The sequence below is a fragment of the Myxine glutinosa genome, chromosome 3 (assembly GCF_964187855.1).
Source record: "Myxine glutinosa chromosome 3, kmMyxGlut1.1, whole genome shotgun sequence".
In the NCBI taxonomy this organism is placed as follows: Eukaryota; Metazoa; Chordata; class Myxini; order Myxiniformes; family Myxinidae; genus Myxine; species Myxine glutinosa.
The window spans coordinates 180,073,775-180,079,774 of NC_136263.1; positions in this window are offsets into that span (position 1 = coordinate 180,073,775).

Here is a 6,000-nt window from a genome sequence, read left to right on the forward strand (position 1 = left end):
ACTATGTCTCTCCGAAAAGACCGACTGGACAACCCTCCCATCTACTTTCTCAACAATCCTCTCCAAGAAGTTCTGTCGCTCAAGCTTTTGGGTCTCACTCTCTGCCATGATCTTTCTTGGGAAAACCACATTTCCAAGCTGGCCTCCAAAGCTAGTTGCCGACTGGGCATCCTCCGTCGTGCGAAGTCTTTCCTTGGCACACCTGAGCTCCTCAACACATACAAGGCTTTCATCCGCAGCTCAATGGAATACTGTTCTCCCCTATGGGATGGTGCTCCTGCCTCACACCTCGCTCGGCTTCACGCTGTTGAAACCAAAGCTTTCAGAATCATTGCAATCTCCCGCGATGAAGCTATCTCCAAGGGCCTTTCACTCACTCGCCACAGGCAGGTAGGTGGTCTTTCTGCCTTCTACCGACTCCTCTCCGGCCTTGCTCCCCCAGCTCCCTCTGTGCTTTGGCCCCCAAATATTCCTACAAGTCGCACAACATCTGCCAGCAACCCTCTGATGGTTAAATTGCCGAAATCTAGGCTCTCTGCTCACCTTCACTCTTTCATTCCTCTTTTATCCCGCCTCTGGAACAAACTCCCACACTCCCTTCAATCCCACTCCTCCCTCCAGGTCTTTAAAACAGCTGTTCACCACCATCTCTTATCTTCCCCCATCCAAAACCTTGATCTTTTCTACCCCTGCTAATTTACCCCAGATCCACTTTGTTTGAAATTCCAACTTCTTTCCTGGAAGTCCTTGCAGTCTCCATATGTTTTATACCTCTCCCACCCCCCCCCCTTCCCAAGCCCTCTCCCTCCCACAGATCTCTCGATGTCCCTGCTCTCAAATGTGTTTTGTTTCCTTCCCCCTCTCTCCCCATCTTGTCTACCGCTCCCCATGTTTTATGTTTTTTTTTTTCTTTCTGTGTAATTAATGTTAGCTCTTTCACGAGCCTCGATCTTGTATACCAAAAAAAAAAAAAAAAAAAAATTCCGAGGGCCTTTCACTCACTCACCGCAGGCAGGTCGGTGATCTTTCTGTCTTCTACCGACTGCTCTCCGGCCTTGCTCCTCCAGCTCTCTTTGTGCTCTGTCCCCCAAATATTCCTACAGGTCGCACAAGAGCTGCCAGCAACCCTATAATGGTTAAACTGCCAAAATCAAGACTCTCTGCTCACCTTCACTCTTTTTTCCCACCTCTGGAACAAACTCTCTCACCCTCTTCAATCCCACTCCTCCCTCCAGGTATTTAAAACAGCTGTTCACCACCATCTCTTATCTTCCCCCATCCAAAACCTTGATATTTTCTACCCCTGCTAATTCAATGCAGATCCACTTTTTTGAAATACCAACTTCTGTCCTGGAAGTCCTTGCAGTGTCCATATGTTTTATACCTCTCCCACCTCCCCCCAAGCCCTCTCCCTCCCACAGTTCTGTTGATGTCCGTGCTCTCAAATGTTGTGTTGTGTCCTTCCCCCTCTCTCCCCTTCTTGTCTACCGCTCCCCTTATTTTGTGTTTTATGTCGGTTGACTTTTTGTATGATTAATGTTAGCTCTTTCACGAGCCTCGATGTTGTATACAAAAAAACAAAAAAAAAATCTAATTATTTCTAACAACTTCTAAAAGGTCCCAATAATATTGTCCAGGCCATTTTAGGATTTCTGTGTGGAATAAGCTAAGATTTCGTAATTATTTGAGCTTTTTTTTTTGTTTTGTTCCACTGCAAACCAAAGCACTACATTTGTGGATACCAAGAGTTTTTAATTTCAACAATTTTCTGGAAAGAATGGTGCATTATTTGAAAGAAGTGCAAGGATGCCAATATTTTTGGCCAGGACTATAGGCGAGCTATCACCAGCACGCTGAACAAATTACAAATTTCTGCTCAAACCTGCAGGGGGTGCTACATCAGTGGCACGGCTGCACCCCCAGCAAACAATGCGACCCACAGTCACGTGCTGCACACAAAATAATCATCCAAACCTTCTTATTTCCAGGAGATTCGTCTTTCGAAATCACATGTGAAATTAAAGGCAGTGATTCACATTTTCAAAAACATTTCGCCACGAGGATATCCATCCATCCATCCATCCATCCATCACACACACACACACACACACACACACACACACACACACACACACACACACACACACACACACACACACACACACACACACACACACACACACACACACACACAACCGATAACTAAAACAACCTGGACACCATGAAGTCTGTCAATTACACCTTTCAGTTAGAATTGACATTCTGAGTTTGTCAGTAATTAATGATAGTCTAGACGAGGGCTTGCTCAAGTATTTGACCTACATCAGTCAAATCCTCCAGAGAGAGCAAGGGAGGACAGATTACTTGTGGAATATTTTAAAATATACAAGGTCACTCGGAAACCGGAAGCATTTTTTTTTTTTGGAATACAACATCGAGGCTCGTGTAGGAGCCAACATCAATCACAAAAAAACAACAATGAACTGACACACAAAACATACAAAAAAGGGAGTGTGAGACAATATGGGGAGAGAGAGGGAAGGACACAAGTACAACAGTAGAGAACAGGGACAAAGGAAGACCTGTGGGAGGGAGAGGGCTTGGGTGGAGGAGGCGTGGGAAGGGGGGGGGGGGGGTGGGAAAGTATAAAACACATGGACACTGCTGGAACTTCCAGGCAAGAAAAAACGTCGGTATTTAAAAAAAAAAAAAAGTGTATTTGGGGTGAATTCACAGGGGTACAAAAGATCGAGGTTTTGGATGGGGGAAGATAAGAGATGGTGGTGAACAGCTGTTTTAAAGACCTGGAGGGAGGAGTGGGATTGAAGAGAGTGAGGGAGTTTGTTCCAGAGGAGGGAGTAAAGAGGAATGAAGGATGAAGGTGAGCAGAGAGTCTTGATTTTGGGGAAAAAAAAAAAAATTTGTACACAAGATCGAGGCTCGTGAAAGAGCTAACATTAATCACAAAAAAAGTCAAACCGACACAGAAAACACAAAAAATAAGGGGAGCGGTAGACAAGTTGGGGAGAGAGGGGGAAGGACACAAACACAACATTTGAGAGCAAGGACATCGGGAGAAATGTGGGAGGGGGAGTGCTTGGCGGGAGGTGGGAGAGGTATAAAGCATATGAACACTGCAAGGACTTCCAGAAAAGAAGTTGGAATTTCCAAAAAAAAAAAGAAAAGTATCTGGGGTGAATTGGCAGGGGTAGAAAAGATCAAGGTTTTCGATGGGGGAAGATAAGAGATGGTGGTGAACAGCTGTTTTAAAGACAATTTCACCAGAAGAGGGTTTCTACCAGATCTTGTGTGACCTGTAGGAATATCTTGTGTGATCTGTAGGAATATCTTGTGTGATCTGTAGGAATATCTTGTGTGACCTGTAGGAATATCTTGTGTGATCTGTAGGAATATCTTGTGTGACCTGTAGGAATATCTTGTGTGACCTGTAGGAATATCTTGTGTGATCTGTAGGAATATCTTGTGTGATCTGTAGGAATATCTTGTGTGATCTGTAGGAATATCTTGTGTGATCTGTAGGAATATCTTGTGTGATCTGTAGGAATATCTTGTGTGACCTGTAGGAATATCTTGTGTGACCTGTAGGAATATCTTGTGTGATCTGTAGGAATATCTTGTGTGACCTGTAGGAATATCTTGTGTGATCTGTAGGAATATCTTGTGTGATCTGTAGGAATATCTTGTGTGATCTGTAGGAATATCTTGTGTGATCTGTAGGAATATCTTGTGTGACCTGTAGGAATATCTTGTGTGATCTGTAGGAATATCTTGTGTGATCTGTAGGAATATCTTGTGTGATCTGTAGGAATATCTTGTGTGACCTGTAGGAATATCTTGTGTGACCTGTAGGAATATCTTGTGTGACCTGTAGGAATATCTTGTGTGACCTGTAGGAATATCTTGTGTGACCTGTAGGAATATCTTGTGTGACCTGTAGGAATATCTTGTGTGATCTGTAGGAATATCTTGTGTGATCTGTAGGAATATCTTGTGTGACCTGTAGGAATATCTTGTGTGACCTGTAGGAATATCTTGTGTGACCTGTAGGAATATCTTGTGTGACCTGTAGGAATATCTTGTGTGACCTGTAGGAATATCTTGTGTGACCTGTAGGAATATCTTGTGTGATCTGTAGGAATATCTTGTGTGATCTGTAGGAATATCTTGTGTGACCTGTAGGAATATCTTGTGTGATCTGTAGGAATATCTTGTGTGATCTGTAGGAATATCTTGTGTGACCTGTAGGAATATCTTGTGTGACCTGTAGGAATATCTTGTGTGATCTGTAGGAATATCTTGTGTGACCTGTAGGAATATCTTGTGTGACCTGTAGGAATATCTTGTGTGACCTGTAGGAATATCTTGTGTGACCTGTAGGAATATCTTGTGTGATCTGTAGGAATATCTTGTGTGATCTGTAGGAATATCTTGTGTGACCTGTAGGAATATCTTGTGTGACCTGTAGGAATATCTTGTGTGACCTGTAGGAATATCTTGTGTGACCTGTAGGAATATCTTGTGTGATCTGTAGGAATATCTTGTGTGATCTGTAGGAATATCTTGTGTGATCTGTAGGAATATCTTGTGTGACCTGTAGGAATATCTTGTGTGACCTGTAGGAATATCTTGTGTGACCTGTAGGAATATCTTGTGCGACCTGTAGGAATATTTTGGGGGACAGAGCACAGATAGAGCTGGGGGAGCTGGGCCAGATAGGAGTCGGTGGAAGACAGAAAGACCACCAATCTGCCTGCGGTGAGTGAGTGAAAGGCCCTCGGAGTTAGCTTCATCGCAGGAGATTCCAATGATTCTGAAAGCTTTGGTTTCAACAGCGTGAAGACGAGCTAGGTGTGAGGCAGGAGCACCAGCCCAGAGGGGGGAACAGTATTCCATTGAGCTGCGGATGAAAGCCTTGTATGTGGTGAGGAGCTCAGGTGTGCCAAGGAAGGACTTCGCACGACGGAGGATGCCCAGTCGGTGACTGGCTTTGGCGGCCAGATTTGAAATGTGGTTTTCCCAGAAAAGATCATGGCAGATAGTGAGACCCAAAAGCTTGAGTGACAGAACTTCTTGGAGAGGATTATTCAGAAAGTAGATGGGAGGGTTGTCCAGTCGGTGTTTTCGGAGAGACATCGTAAGAGTGTGAGATTTGTCAGGATTGAAAGACATGTTCCACTTGTTTGCCCAGTCTGTGATTTTGTCCAGGTCTGCAGAGAGTGAGGAGGCTGCAGACTGCCGATCTGATGGTTGAGATATGGAGCGACAGAGAGTGGAGTCATCAGCAAAGAGATAGAGAGGCTTTTACAGAGAGTCGGAGAGATCATTGATGAAGACCAGAAAAGGCACAGGGTCCAGAACACTGCTTCACCTTTGCTTCACCTTTGGGTAATACTTTTCGTGAGGATTGTCAAAGGTACAAAAAACAAATAGTCAGGCTCATATGTTCGCTCAATGAGCATACTGAAAAGAGTTGTTTGTGTGAGAACTCCCTGGAGTTGCAAAGAACTTACACACACATAGGAAATGATGTCACACTGACCATAAATGTATGTATAATTGATAATTAAATATTAATAGGAAAAGAGAAGCAGTAAAGTGCTGGAGCAATAATAGTGTTTGAACCATAATGTAACGACCCTGGACAAATGGCCCATAAAAAGGTAACGGCATGGTCCTTGCAATGAATATGTAAATTACAGACAAATAGATTTGACATTTTCATAACAGATTGGTTTTCATACCGGTCAACTTATCTTCTCTTTAAAGTTTAAATGATCATTGTATTTACAATGACAAAAATGGTGGAAAAAAGGAACACTTGTTAAATTCTCAAAAGATTGTTGGACAAGTTTTATAAACACCAAGCAGGAGAAGGATCTGGGGGTGGCAATAGATATGGAGGTAAGTAGACAGGAAATTGCCAGGTAGGTGAAGCAAACGGGGTTTTAGGTTGTATTCTTAGGGGGACAAATATTATAT